The following is a 14,517-nucleotide window of genomic DNA, read 5'->3' on the forward strand; positions in this document are numbered from 1 at the left end:
CCAAGACGGAAGCCACAATGTCCCTGGTGACCGAGCTTCAGATGTCACACACCACCGCCTGCCTCTTCCTTGTGTTGTTGGCCACCCAGATCAGGCCTGGCTCAGTGAGGGAGAGGACACGGAGGCCACCACAGTGTGCGTGTGTGTGTGTGGCGCAGGCGTGTGGAGGGTGGGCTGAGGTGGTGAAGGTGGATAACCTGTTCATAAAGAGTCACTTTTTGAAACCCGGATGTGGAGACGACAGCACTGGCGTGCAGGTGGGGGCCAGGAGACAATATGGTGTGATTGTCAGTAGTGATGCAGAGTCGGGTTCTAGCTTAGACACGAGAGCGAGAGATGGTGAAGCTCAGAGGCCACCTGAGTGCCAGCCCCCCTTGAAGGACTTTCTCTGGCAGGGAGGGGCAGGCCAGAGTGCTGGGCGTGGGGGTAATGCCCTGGGAGGAAGCCTCAGCCAACGGTGGAAGTCGGAGGATATAAACCCCGGCCTTCTGCCCGCTGGGAGGTAACACTGAGGGGTGCTCTGCCCAGTCCCTGGAGCATGCCCCGCGACCCTGAGCCTAGCTGCCCATGTCGCTAACCTGCTCGCTAACTTGGGCTGCCTCTGTCCCTTCCCGTTTCCACTTCCCTTTTGGGATCACCTCTGAATAAGCCATTTGTACCTGAATTTTTGTCTCAAGGTGGGCTCCTGGAGGAACCGACCCAATAGTGGAGCCTAGGTGCGCTGGGAGGGGCAGCCTGGGCCCTGGCGGCTTGCCTGGCTGGGGTCAGACAGCAGCCACCCCCACCTGCACGCCCTCACTCTTCCTGCCCGGCCTGTCCCGGCCCCCTCCTTTCCCGTGTGCTCACAGAGTTGTGGGGACACGTTGGAGCTCTTGTCACATTCTTTCCCCTGCCTCAGGGTGAGGTTTACTATGCTGCCACCTGCCACACCTGAGGCCTGCACCTCTCCTGCCCTCCAGCCTCTGAGCGAGGTGGTGCGCAGCCTGCGCTTCCGGCACGGGCGCCCTTTCCCTCCTTAGCAGGAGCTGGCCAGCCCTCCCTGGTCCCATGAGCAGCCATAGAGAAGGGCTTTTTGTGCTGAGCCCTGAGGCTGTAACTGAACACCTGGAGGGACCTGGAGTGTTCACACACCCCGGGCTGGTCACTTCCATTGTACCCATAATACCTGTTGTTTGGCTTGGGGCCAACCAAACCTAACTGCCCATGTCTAAGGTCAGCTGGGTTGGTATGGGCCATGCATTGATTCAGGTTTCACTCTTTAAAACTGCCTGGCTGCTGCAGACCCACCGATTCAGAGACAGGTCGAAGAATCAAGATTGAGACAGTTCTATTGATGCATGAAAGCTTTGAGTTTTTATTGACCTACTGTTGGCAGCATTTTTGTGTGAGCAGGGAGGGATCTGGAATGTATGGACATGGGCTTCGGTGAAACTTCCAGTGCCGGCTCCTTCTCTACCAAGGTACAAGGCCACACCGGGGAGGATGCAGCCGGGGCTGTGCCGATTCCCACCCTTCACCTGCTCCTACAAAGATCCTGCTCTTCAGATGACAACATGGGTGATGGAAGTGTTGGCTTTGCTATCATGAAATTATTTTTTTCTTGGCTTTTCAAAAATTTTGGAAAAGGAAAAGGAGAGGCCAGGGTCAAAAACTCACCTTATAAAAGCAAGGAATGTTCCTGCTATGAATGTGCCCCCTCCAAAATCCAGGTGTTTTCAATGTGATGGAATTAAGAGGTGAGGTCTTTAAGAAATGATTAGGCCATGAGGGCTTGTCCCTCCTGGGCAAAATGAAGGCCATTATGAAAGGGGCTTTATGCAACATTCCCACACAGCTTGCCTTCCACCTTCTGCTACGTGAGGATACAGCAAGAAGGCCCTCTCCAAATACCGGCACCTTGATCTTGGACTTCTCAGGCTTTAGAGCTGTGAGAAATAACTTCCTGTTCTTTATAAATCACCCCATCTGTGATATTCTGTTACAGCAGCACAAACTCAGTTCCTTTCCGGCCCAACAAGGACCAGGGAGAAGTCACTCTCCAACCCTGAGGGTGTCCTAGAACAAGAGGGAATCTGAGTCTTTGGACCTGCAGTGGAGATTTGGAACAGGTGGGAGTCCTGCAGAGACCAGGCTCATGTCCAGGAGCACTGGAAGCTGGGATGTGGTCCCACTGCGTGTCCTGACATCCTCCTCCTCCCCAGGCCCACCCCACCCCACCCTTCCTCTGCCTGAAGGAGAGAGGCTCGGGGAGTCTGCAAAGACTGCCCTCCACGCTCCTCGTCCTTGTTACTTCATGTGCACTTTTATATTCAATGTGCCCAGGGGTGTGTCCCAGTGTTGACCCCCTAGGAAAGATGAGGACAGTGTCCGTATGTGCCCCTAGCAGATGGGAAATGGCCATAGTGCAGAATAAGGGAGTGTGTGTAGTTGAGCATTTTGGAACACATTTATATATAGTATTTTCTTCTATTGCCTCATTTAATTTCATTTGCAACCATCCATGTAAGTGGTCCAGAGACAGAGGGTGGGAAGTTAGGGGCTAGGAGGGTGCAGAGCTCGATGAGAACTCATGTTGCTGGAGAACAAGGGAGCTCATGACACTGCACTACAATCTGTGCCCCTTCTTTCTGGGTTGGGGACCAGGGATGCCCCTGACCAGGTGTTCCCAGCATGTCTGTAGCCTCAGCCTCTGGTACGGGATTTGCACAGGGGCCTACGATGGGACCATATGCAGCATCCAAGGACCCAATTCCCTGATTCCTCCCTACACAGACTCCTGAAGGGGAGAAGTGTAGCGACCTCTAGGATCAGGCACAGCTCACAGGCAAGATAGGAGAGGTCTTCCACAGGAGCGGGGCCCTCGACGCCAGGCCCGTCCCCTCACTGGGCCTCTGCATCGGGCCATGTCATACTTAACTCAGAACCCTGGAGATACAGTGGGATCAACACAAGCCCCCCAAGTTCTGGAGACCCCTTCTGGGCTCTGGAGAACTGGCAATGCCCCACACGAGCACTCTGAGTCAGGCAGGCGTCAGGGCACCCTGCCAGGGCTGAGAGGGACGGCTCTGCTCCCACAGGTCCTGACCCAGGACTCCCTGGTGGGCTGAACCCCATGGGACCCTGTCCCGAGAGCCGCCTCGGATATGGTGCTCGAGTGGAATGAGCGGGGTGACTCTCTGGACAACACGTGTTGGAACCACGGTGGATAAAGGGCCCCTCTGAGCTTCTTCCCGCTGACTGAGTCCTGGGCAAGGAAAGGCCGAGGGTGGAGCACACAGGAGAGGGGATGGGGGGTCGTAAACAAAAACCTATTCGTGTCTGGGCAGGGCAGGGCAGGGCCTTGAGGGCTCCAGAGTCCAGACAGGGACAAAGAGCAGCAGCTGTCCCCACCTCAGCACTGGGGGCCTGCAGGGAGACCCCGGTGCCTGGCTCTCCCCTGGCTTTGCCTGGAATCACCGTCTGGGGCTCACCCTCCCGGCTGTCTCTGTGCAGGACACGTTCCAAGGGGACGGGCCAAACACAGCACGTGTCTTGACCAGACTCCCCTTAAGCTGAGCCCACACGGACTGATGAGCGCGGGTGGTTTATCTGGAGATGAACCAGGAGACACAAGTGAGAAAGGGGGAAGAAATCAACTTTCCTGTTATCCACATGTCTGTTCTCAGTGGGTCACACTGCGGGCCACTGGGTTCATCGTGCAGGTGAAGCTTAGGGAACCTGAGGTGCTGTCCTCTGAGTCGGGTGCCCTGGGGCTGGGAGACTGGGACACTCACCTGCCCCCCTCCTGAGGATGGAGTGTGACCCTCAGGCCTGGCCTCCCCCACACCTGGGGGGTGCACCTGCCCTGCTGAAGGAGCTCCAGGTACGCAGCGGAAACCCCGAGCCGAGCTGGGGCAGGCTCAGGCGCTTGTGTCGGGAGCTGCGGGCATGCTGGGGCTCGGGACACCTGCAGCAGCTACACCCAGCGGGCTCTGAGGTCGGGGTTGGCAACTATGGTCCGAGGGCCAAATGCAGCCTGCCGCCTGCTAGTGTGAAAAGGTCTTATTGACACGTGACCACTTAGTTGTTTACACATCAGCTGTGGCTGTGTGCAACATGCAAAGGGAATGTTGGGTAGTTGGGAAAGAGACCATAGGGCTCACAGAGGCCAAAATAGTCTTTAGATCTTTACAGAGAATGCACACTAAACGCTGGTCTGGGAGATTGGGGCCGAGCGTCCATAGCTACTTGGACTCCAGTGCGTCTCAAACTGATCATGCACAGATGCTGTGCAGATTAGTGAAAATGCCACATGTGCTGCAAAGGAGCCTGTACAGCCCTGTCCTGCTCCATCACGCACATCTGGTGCTCTGGGGGACCACAGTCATTGTACCTGTGGACCTGGGGGCCAGAGTGCATTGGCTCTGAGACAGCATCTCAGGTACACCTTCACGTGCCACCTGGAGCCAGCCCAGGAGGCCCAAGAAGGAAGGAGGACCCCATTCCCTCGCCAAGCCCGTGAGGCTGCCCTGCTGAGAATAACTCCACCAACTGCCCAGCACCCCTCAGGCACACAACGATTTTTTAAATGCAAAGTTTTAAGATCTATTCTACATGATGAACTTGGACAGCAATTAATTTCTCTTAGAAGTTCTGACAGAAATTGCAAAAGAATACCTGGCCATGAACCCCTGACACTTGGAAAATAAGAAGAACAAACAAGCATGGAGCTGCTCTGCCCCTGAAAAGCCACCTTGTGGGAACTGGTGGTGTCCCTGGAAGGAGAGAGCAGCACGTGGCCAGGTGTGGGGCCGTGGCCCCTTCAGGGGGCTCCCTCTCAGCAGGTCTTGTTCCGGAGCGTGAACTGTGTTTTCCAGGGCTGGGTGCTGACGGTGAAGAAGCAGGTCAACGTCTGAGGAAACAAGCACAGACGGGTTCGTGGGCGCAGAAGCCTCAGGAAGCTGTGGCTCATGCTCCCAACCTTGCCTATTACTGGGGCCAGCAATGGAGGGATAAAGCTCTGGACCCCAGGTGTGGCCCCCAGCCTAAGCCCGGAGCTGTTCCAGACCTTCAGTATGATCTAGGGCTCCTTCCTGACCCAGCGCCTATGTCAGCCCCCTTCCCCACCCAGTGGCCTCCAGGGGAACCTCAGGCTGTCTGGTATGACCCATGCCTCTAAGAGCAGCACAGGACACTCCATTCTGGTAAGGGGGAACTACTAAACCCCAGGTGTGTGGTTCCCAGAGTTGGACTTGCCCATGTCCACGTCCCAGAAACGGGCTACCGCTCAGCAGGGCCCAGGCAGGGCCTGGGAGGGAGGGCAGGGGAGCCCCTCCTCACCTCTACTCCCTTCAGGCTCTGGGTCAGTGCAAGGGGAACCCAAGAACTGCCCATGCAGGCTGAGGTGATGCCCAAGCCCTACCAGGCTTGTCCAGAAGGCTGGGGAGAGGAGACAATGAGGACCAGAGAGAGAACATCTGCCTGGGCCCAGGACAGCGGGATCCCAGGGACGCAGCAGAAGCCCCGAGCCGAGCTGGGGCAGGCACAGGCGCTTGTGTCGGGGGCTGCGGGCATGCTGGGGCTCAGGACACCTGCCACAGCTACACCCAGCGGGCTCTGAGGTCGGGGTTGGCAACTATGGTCCAGGGGCCAAATGCAGCCTGCCGCCAGCTAGTGTGAAAAGGTCTTATTGACACGTGACCACTTAGTTGTTTACACATCAGCTGTGGCTGTGTGCAACATGCAAAGGCAGTGTTGGGTAGTTGGGAAAGTCTGAAGGCCTTCTGAAGGCCCCATGACCTAGGTGCAGGCAGCTGCAGGGCATGAAGAGGCAGAGTCAGGAGTCTCAGACTGGCCAGGGACTGCGAGGGGACGGCTGAGCTGCTGCCCAGCAGGGCTTCCCACTAAGGGACAGGCAGGGGAGCCTGGAAGAGCCTGCTGGCCCTCCCTCCCTATGTCCTTAGGGAAAGCGTTGCCAACTGCTGCCCCGTCCCCATCCAGTCCCCGCGCAGCCTCCACAGCTGCACGAATGGGGGAAGCTTGCGTCCCATCTTACCTTGTTCAGCTCTGGGCTTTCTAGAAAGCGGCAGTTGTCAATGTCTTCCTCTAGTTTTCCACACATGGTTCGGCCCAACTGTAGGTTCATGGAGAACGTTGTATCCCCATACTTCTGTTGGACAAAACAGATTAAAGTGAACACAATTCCTTGAAGCCCTTAAGTAACTGCTAGTGGAGACACCATCGGTGTAGGGACAGGGACTAACACTGGGCTCCATCTGGAGGCTCGCCACGGGCCTGGCATCAGCTCACTGGAGGTGAAACCACAGGGACCTTCTCCAGATTGGGGAGTTAAGAGCAAAGAGCAGGAGGTCATGGTGGATCCCTGGGGGGACACACCAAGTCAGCCCCATTACCGCATCCCCCAGCTGCCGCCCACGCCCCCACTCTGCCACCCTGAGACCCGGCTCCCCTCTCAGGGGCTCCTGCTCCCACAGCTGCCTTCCCAGAGGACAGACGCCAGGTGCCTGGGCGGCCGCTGGTTCTCTAAGAGCTTTCAGGATGGTCTCAGCCCCCAGAGAGGGAGCCTCATCTTCAGCATGTGGTCAGACCTCTCCCTGGGCCTCCAGCAAGCACAGCGCCACCCAGTGCTCCGCTGCACAGCACGCAGCATGGGAGCCAGGGCTGCAAGACACAGTCTGAATTTCTCTCTGCTCTCCTTCCTGCTCCATCCCATCCCATCCCACCCCATCCCATCCCATCCCACCCTATCCCATCCCACCCCATCCCACCCCACCCCATCCCACCCCATCCCACCTCATCCCATCCCATCCCATCCCACCCCATCCCACCCCATCCCACCCCACCCCACCCCACCCTATCCCACCCCACCCCACCCCACCTCATCCCATCCCATCCCATCCCATCCCATCCCACCCCTGCCTCCCGTCCACCCATCCCCCAATCCCCAAGCTGACTGGGACTGCCAGGCCAGGAGCCCACATGGGAGGCTCCAGCCCAGAGAGCCCGGGGCAGCAGACCCTGCCAGGGCGCTGCAGGGTTTCCTCAGAGGCTGAAGCTCTGTGCGGGGTGGGGCCCTGCGTCCTTCTTGCAGGACCTTGGTGCCCAGGCAGGAAGAGCAATGTCCCCCCTCTCCATCCAAACCGGAAGTGCTCCCTTAGGAAAGCATGTCCTGTGTGGCCTACAGCCCGGTGGCCTGTGTGTTTCTCACTGCGCTCTGGGGGGCGTCCACCCAGCGGGGACCATCCAGGACTCAGAGCAGTGGTCTGAGGAGGAGTGTGAACCTCGTTCCCGCCACCAAGTGCAGACACGCCCCGGAGCCCAGAGCAGGTGGAATCAGAGGAGAGGGACGGGCCAGACAGCGGGCTCAGGACGACGGCAGCTCCTCGTTGCCCCTGAACCCTTGGTCTCTCTCTCTCTCTTTCTGTTTTTCTAATTTTTTATTTTCATTTTATGTCCTTCAAATATTTGTCAATCTATATGGTCATTTCTGTTTTCCTTATTTGAAACCTTCATGTTCTTAGACCTTATCTTGAAGTCATTCTTCAGTTAAGTGATGTCACAGAAATCATGGAGATAATTGACTCATTTTACAAAAAAAATTCTAATTCACATTTTTCATAAACACTGAAACCTAATTGATTATGTTGCATTTTATCCAAGCACGGACTACAAATGGTGAACCAAGAGTCCTGGTTAAGACCTGCCTCTGCCCCACCACCCCTCCCCCGCACTCTGCTAGCAGGGCAGGGAATGTGGTCACCCACCTGCTCCTTCCTGGAGTCCAGGATGTCCACCAGTCGGTAGGCGTGCTGGTACTGGCTCTGCTGGTTGAATGTGTGCAAGGCAAACTCCACTGTGGCGAAGAAGTATTCTCTTTCGGATTCTAGGACATTCCAATTCTCCGGCACTTTGAAAGGCCAGGCCTGGGTCACCAGGGGCTGCAAGCCTGAGAGAAGCAGCAGCACCCAGGGCAGAGCCCTCGCCCATCTCAGACACGACATGGTGCAGATGGCCGGACACCCCCTGACTCTCCCCTTCTCAGCCCGGCTCTCCCAGGAGCTACCAGGCTCAGATCCTGCCCTTACGCTCATCTGCTGAGGCACAAGCTCCTCCCGCTGGTCCTCACCTCTGCCATCACAGCCTGTCCCTCCCACACGTGGCCTCGCCTCCTCCAGGCAAAGCTGCTAAAACCCTCTCCTGTGCAGGGGGAAGAAGAACCAACAGAGGCGTGGCAGGTGGGGAGGCCCAGCAGTGGGAGAGAGGGGTCCCCAGACACGAGCCTCTCAGGGGGCAAGAGGAGGGATTTATGTGGAGGCCGTAGTCACCAACCCTAAAAAAAGAGCACAAACTACAACAGGTGCCAGGGGAAGGTGGAGGCCTGGCCCAGGGGTGACAGCTGCTCCTGGGTATCAATGACCTGTTGCATTTCTGGGCCTGCTCCACTGGTAGCTCTTTTCCTCATGGAGTAATTGAGGCTTTCTGGTTTGTTTGTAGGAATGCATATACACAGGGCCAAATCTCGGTGGTTTCTGTTGCAGAGAATGTTTCCAACACCCCCTTTTTTTCTGGTAATATTGCAGGACTGGTTCTATTTGGATTCATAAACTTTTAACCTCTTGATGACTCCCTCTGGTCAATCATCCCAAGGCCGAATGAGATGCTCTGCTGTCAGATCAGCTATGCCCACAGTCTGGGAGGGTCGAATTCGGTGTTGTAGACTCAGCACTGGCCGGATGAACCCAGCAAGCAATGAATCCTTGTTTAGTGACCTCAAAGGATGCATTGAGGTTAATCACCGTGTCTATCTGATAAGGTCTATCTGGGGCTTCTGTCTGTGGAAGTGTCCTCAAAAAACCATCCAACAGCCAGCTGTATTGGGTGAGATTTTTCAGCTCATGAAGGGCCAGCAGAGTTGTGACACCATTTGGCATGAGTTGGTCAATGAAATCTTGACTAACACATTAATTCCTGTGCCTGGCAGCATGCAACTCATTATTCCTTCAGGGAACTTTAAGATCGGTAAAAACAGACAACCACAATTTTTTGAGAGCAAGGTACACTCTGCCCCGCCCCCTGTCCCCAGGAACCCACAACGGGGATGCAGCATGCTGTGTTTGGGACAGCCACTGAGGCAGAGAGTGGAGGACGCATAAGGGTAAGTTAAAGCCCCACGAAGCTCTCCTACTGGGTTTGAGTTGCAAATTTTCCTCGATTAAGTGTTTTGTCAGTTGCTATCAACTTTGCCTACTTCCCAGAGCTCTGATAAACTTGGTTTTGCCTATATTGGCTGGGTGCTTCCGACTCCACAATTTTCACTCAAGTCTCTCGTTCATGTCACTTCATTTTTCACAACTTACCAGTGACTTTTTCCCCCAGGAAATTTCTCGCTCCAACATGGTTGGATATAAAAACCTTGCATTTGAAAGGTAACTAGGCTAAAGAAATGTAAGAATCACTAATAATCCTCAATGACAGGAGAACCTTAATGTCTCTTGTTTTCAAAAAGGCCAAAGGCACATGTATAAACTGTGCCAGTGTCAGTTTTCATCGTTGCTGTTCTTGTCATCCATTTTACTTTCCCGTGTCAGTTTTTCGTGGTGCCACGAGAATGTTTCATACCCACTTAACTCATGCCGCGGTGAGGAAGCCTCTAGAGCCAGCTTCTTCATCAGAATCATACACAAGACTTTGCCAAGTGAAAAGGGAAGGTGTGAATTTTGCCTGGTAGATCCCTCAAACTGTGGGTTATTTTTGATAGAGACACTTTCTCAAGTAACGATCTGGTGGGTTTCACAGAGAATCCTGCACATGGCTGTGTGGTTGAGCTGCTTGTTCTCCACTGGTAAATAAATAAGAGGAGGATGGATGAGCAGGGTCTTCAGCTTGAAGACCATTCACATTTCAACTACACAACAGGGCTAGATTTCTCCCGAGATAACTGATGATCAGGTCCCACCTGTTTCAGGTATTTTATATCAACTTCTTCCTGGAGTCTAGACAGAGGATCAGGGCGCAGGTGGCACGTGGCTCCCAGACAGACAGCACCTGCTCACCCCCTGGCTGCTTGCTTCTGTGTGTGGTGGGTGGGACCTCCTGTGAGGAGGGCAGTCTGGGCCCACCCTGGTGTTGTATTTGGAGGCAGGACACACTTCTTCTGTACCCGTGACCTGGCCAGTAGCTGTGCTGGGTGGGAAGGTGATGCAGTGATGTTCTTCCTGGGCCCTACCCTGTTGTGGTCTGGGGACAGGGTGTGGGACACAGGTGGAGCAGGTCTTGTCTCTGCCTGGGGACCCAACTCTCTGTGCTGCTGTCTGGCAGCTGCTCCAGGTTTTTACCTCTGTGGCACCATCGTGGCATCACCTCTCGTGACCCCGGATGCCTCTCTGTGAGCATCTCCAAGGAGATCATGGTAGTTTCCAGCAGGGAGAACCCAGTGTGCACCACGCCCTGGGAGTTCATTCCTGGGAATGTTTGCCAGCACTTCTTAGCTTCCGGGTGGTTCCAAGGAAAAGAAGGTTGTGATCCTGATGGCTCTTATGGAATCTGGGGTTCGCTTGCTGACTGGACTCGCCGGGAAAAGACGCCCAGAGTTTTGCCCGTTATCGCCGTGCAGGGCCAAGCGCTGGTCTTTGGGGAGGCTGTGCTGGCCTTCCCAGCATTCCACGGGGGCAGCTCAGGCAGCCAGGCCGTTCCCAGAGGGCCTGTGCACAGGGTGCCAGCATCAAGGCTGCTCAGCCCTCGGGCTGCGCTTCCCAGGGGGCTGCAGAACACGACGCTGAAGGAGGAACAAGCTTTGACTCTCACAGAGAAAAACCACACAGGCTCCAATAGTAGTCCACTCACACTTTGACTTTCAGGCATCCCTCACTCTTACAAAAACAAAGGTACCACCCAGGCAACGGGGTCCAGCCCTCCCGGTTGGCTTTCTGTCTCCTTCATTTACTTTCTCCAGGCACTAAGCTTGCCCGAGAGTCTCTGCCAAACTCCAGGCCGTTTGCCTTAAGTGTGGCGCTGCAGTTCTTGCAGCTGACTTACTGCTTTCGTTGTTGCCTATCTCACTTGTCCTGTGATATATCTCATGTTCACTCTTATCTCAACAAAACATTATTTTTCAAAGATGAGTTTTTTTTCTCCAGGAAGGTGATTTAAAAATAGCCACCTAATACCACCTATGTGCTGAGAAAATGTCTCATCCTAGAACTCCTCTGTAGAACAGTCTGCACCTGACCAAACGGGTCCAGGGGCAGAGGAGTGTCCCTGCCCCCATCTCACTGGTGTACTCCCCCAGGGCAGTATTCTAAAATTTGGTCCAGAGTGTTGTTTCCAGTGTTCAGGGAAATGTGTGCGTGGGATGGGCCTGCAGAAACCATAGTGCTGGCTCGGATGGAACCTGGGTTGACAAGGCTCAGAAAAGCAATCGGGGCTGTCCTGGGCATGGCCAGGCTGGCACATCAGGACTTGGGTCTCTGTCTTTCCTGCCCCCTCTTCACAGTACTCATTGTCCATTCGAGGTCAAATGGTTGATAAAATTAGCCATTTTGGATCATTTTTTTCTCTTAGCACACAAAGAGTCTGGCTGTTGAAGTACTAGACAAGAAAAGAACAAACTGATACTTCAGTACTTTCCCTGAACAATGGAGACCCTCTCTCTGGCTGTATGAAGGATAGGGAGGAGGGTCAAGCTGTCCCCAGGGCTTATCTCAGTGTGTGGGGGGGGCCAGGCTCGTGAAGGACATCAGGCACCCGAGGATACTCAGGAGAAAACCCCCAACATCGTGCATTTCTAAGAAACAGCTTTCATAACTTGCTGAAGAAGACAGCTTTGGAGATCAGTGCCATCCACTTCTGCATGCAATTAATCTAATTAAACCCTATTTACATCAGTCGGTTCCAGTTTTCAATGCTTATTTAAATGACTAAGTTACATACATGTATATAGTTTTATAGTTTTATACCTATATACATACATTACATGTAATGCTTGGGGACAACTTGTTACACAGAAATAGATAACTGGGGTATATCTACCTGTCTATAATATATTTCTCTATAAGAAATTATTCAAAACGAAGTGGCTTAACCCATTCTTAATTGACCATCCATTTCTGTGGGTCAGCACTTCCAGCGGGGCTTAGCTAGGTAGATGTGGCTCAGGGTCTCTTAAGAAGCTGGCATCCAGATGTCAGCTGGGGCTGCAGCCACCTCAAGCCTTGACTGGGGCTTGGGTGACCCATTCAAGGTGGCCCCCTCACAGGGGTGTGGCTGGACACCTCAGTTTCCCATGAGTTGTTTCAGGAACACGTGTGAGCCCTTCTGTAAGTCTGCTCAATCACCAGCTGCCAAATCCCAAAGCAAGTGACCCAAGAGAGGACAAGAGCTGCGGAAGCAGGAAGCTGCATGGCCTTTACGAGCTGGCCCTGCAGTTGGACACTGTCACTTCCACTTTACTTATGAGCCAGGAGCCAGTTACTAAATCCCGCTAACTCAAAGGGGGCAGGAACCAGGCTCCATCTATTGAGAGGGAGAATATCAAAGACTTTGTGGATGTATTTTGAAGCACTGCAGACAAACAGAAAATGTATTCTGGTGTTAAAACGAATATTTTACAATATGTTTTAAATGCTGGTTAAAGTCAACTAGTGAAGAGATCCTCATGAGAACTGAGAGAGAAAGGGGTAAAATGGAGAAAGAACAAAACTGGGGAGTCCAAAACAACGTTGGTGATTGAGAAAGAAATGCAGGAAAGTGGCAGGATGAGCCGTGCGCCCCTGAGAACCCCCCTGGGGCTGCTCTCAGGGAGTCCCCGCCTCAGTCTTCCCCCGGGATCCCAGCCCCGAGGCCCTGGCAAACAAAACTGAAACCAAAACCCCCAAAGGATCAATGAAACAAAATTTTGGTTATCTATAAAGAGAAACAAAATCTATAGACCACTAACTAGATTACCCAGGAATAGAAGAGAAAGGATCCAAGTAAGCTCAGTCAGAAATGAAAAAGGAGACCTTGCAGCGGATACCACAGGACCATAAAATATCATCCAAGATTGCTACGGAAACCTCTATGCACACAAATTAGAAAATCTAGAGGAAATAGATACATTTTGGGAAACACACACCTCCCAAGCTTGAATCAGAAAGAAATAGATATCTTGAACAGACCAGTAATGAGTAACGAGATGGAAATAGTAATAAAAAAACTCCGTGACTTTCTTAACTGCTACATTTAGTTTTACACACTGAACAATATCAGAAAGTAAAAAATAGGTTAATAATTAGCCCACCGTTTCTGTTCTTCTTAAAAAGAGTAAAGTCTTTTAAATGAAATGCATAAAGATTCCTGCCAACTCAAAATACAGTCCAGCTAGTGAAACGTGGAAACATCAGTTTCTAAATCACTTTGCTCCATTAGTTAATTATTTGGAAACTAAATGTTTCAGAAATACTAAACTTCATACCCACAGTTTCTAAGGAGCAGTTAAAAGCATTATAATAAACAGCTAGGCATGTTAAGATGAAAATGAACATTTTGGGGACAGAATTGTATGTGGAAGAATGTCATTGGTCTTTATTATCTACAAGTGGATTATTTGATTTATATTTCAAAACAAGTGTTAAACACACATTGGTTTATCTTCACTGAGATTATGGTCTGTGATCCCACTGGTATCCACTTAAATAAAGGCCAACTCATCAGAGAGCTGTATGAACTACAATTGTTTTTATCATCACTTTCTGAAATTTCTTTTTCTTCTTCAGGTTTTGTCTTCTCATTAAAGTTCCAGTGGTTTATTCTCTTAACATGACAAAACTGAAAATGTTCTGCTTTGTTTTGCGGCTTTCTCAATTTAATTTATAATGGTCCATATTAGACACATTTGGTGAGAGGAATCCAGGAAGACATTTGGGGAATATCTTCCTGGATTTCTTGGAATGATTTTTTGCAAAATCAATTTCGGAAGCAGCAAATACAGTCTGCCCTGTTCTAAAAAGTAATGGGTTGTCTCTAAGGGATTGATAGGAGAAATATTTAGATGTGCCTTGTTAATAGCTGGTTACTTTGATTTACTTCATGGAAATAAAGTGAATAAAAGGCAACATAATTCAAGAAGTTTTATAGTACTTAATAAAAACAGTTTGAGTGGTTGAAGACATTTGCATGAAATTGTACCCGGTGCAATACTTGATATAAATCTCCTCTAAAATTGTTGTATTGCATTTTTCCTTTTTTTTTTTCAGAACTCCTTTAGAAATGTCCTGAAGTCTCAGTTTTTGCTCATTTCAATCTTGGGAGGTTTTTCATAATATTAATGTAAAGATGTTTGCATTACTGTTCATAAATTACAATTATAAATAAATCAGTACAGTTTGCTCAAAACTTTGCTCTTAAAAAAGAAAATCTCCCAACAACAATAACAACAACAAAAAGCCCAGGATTAGATGGATTCACAGCTGAATTCCAGCAGACCAACAAAGAAAAACTGGCATCAATTCTACTGAAACTATTCCATAACATGGAGAAGGT

At 51.8% G+C, this 14,517-nt stretch overlaps 2 pseudogenes; both read right to left on the minus strand.

Annotated features, from left to right (window-relative positions):
• Positions 1–4,801: 4,801 nt before the first annotated feature.
• On the minus strand, positions 4,802–8,000 carry LOC105857074 (putative cystatin-9-like protein CST9LP1; annotated as a pseudogene).
• A 457-nt stretch (positions 8,001–8,457) lies between these two features.
• LOC105857073 (GTP:AMP phosphotransferase AK3, mitochondrial pseudogene) lies at positions 8,458–8,983 on the minus strand (annotated as a pseudogene).
• Positions 8,984–14,517: the final 5,534 nt, after the last annotated feature.

Source organism: Microcebus murinus, chromosome 16, assembly GCF_040939455.1.
Source record: "Microcebus murinus isolate Inina chromosome 16, M.murinus_Inina_mat1.0, whole genome shotgun sequence".
Classification (NCBI taxonomy): Eukaryota; Metazoa; Chordata; class Mammalia; order Primates; family Cheirogaleidae; genus Microcebus; species Microcebus murinus.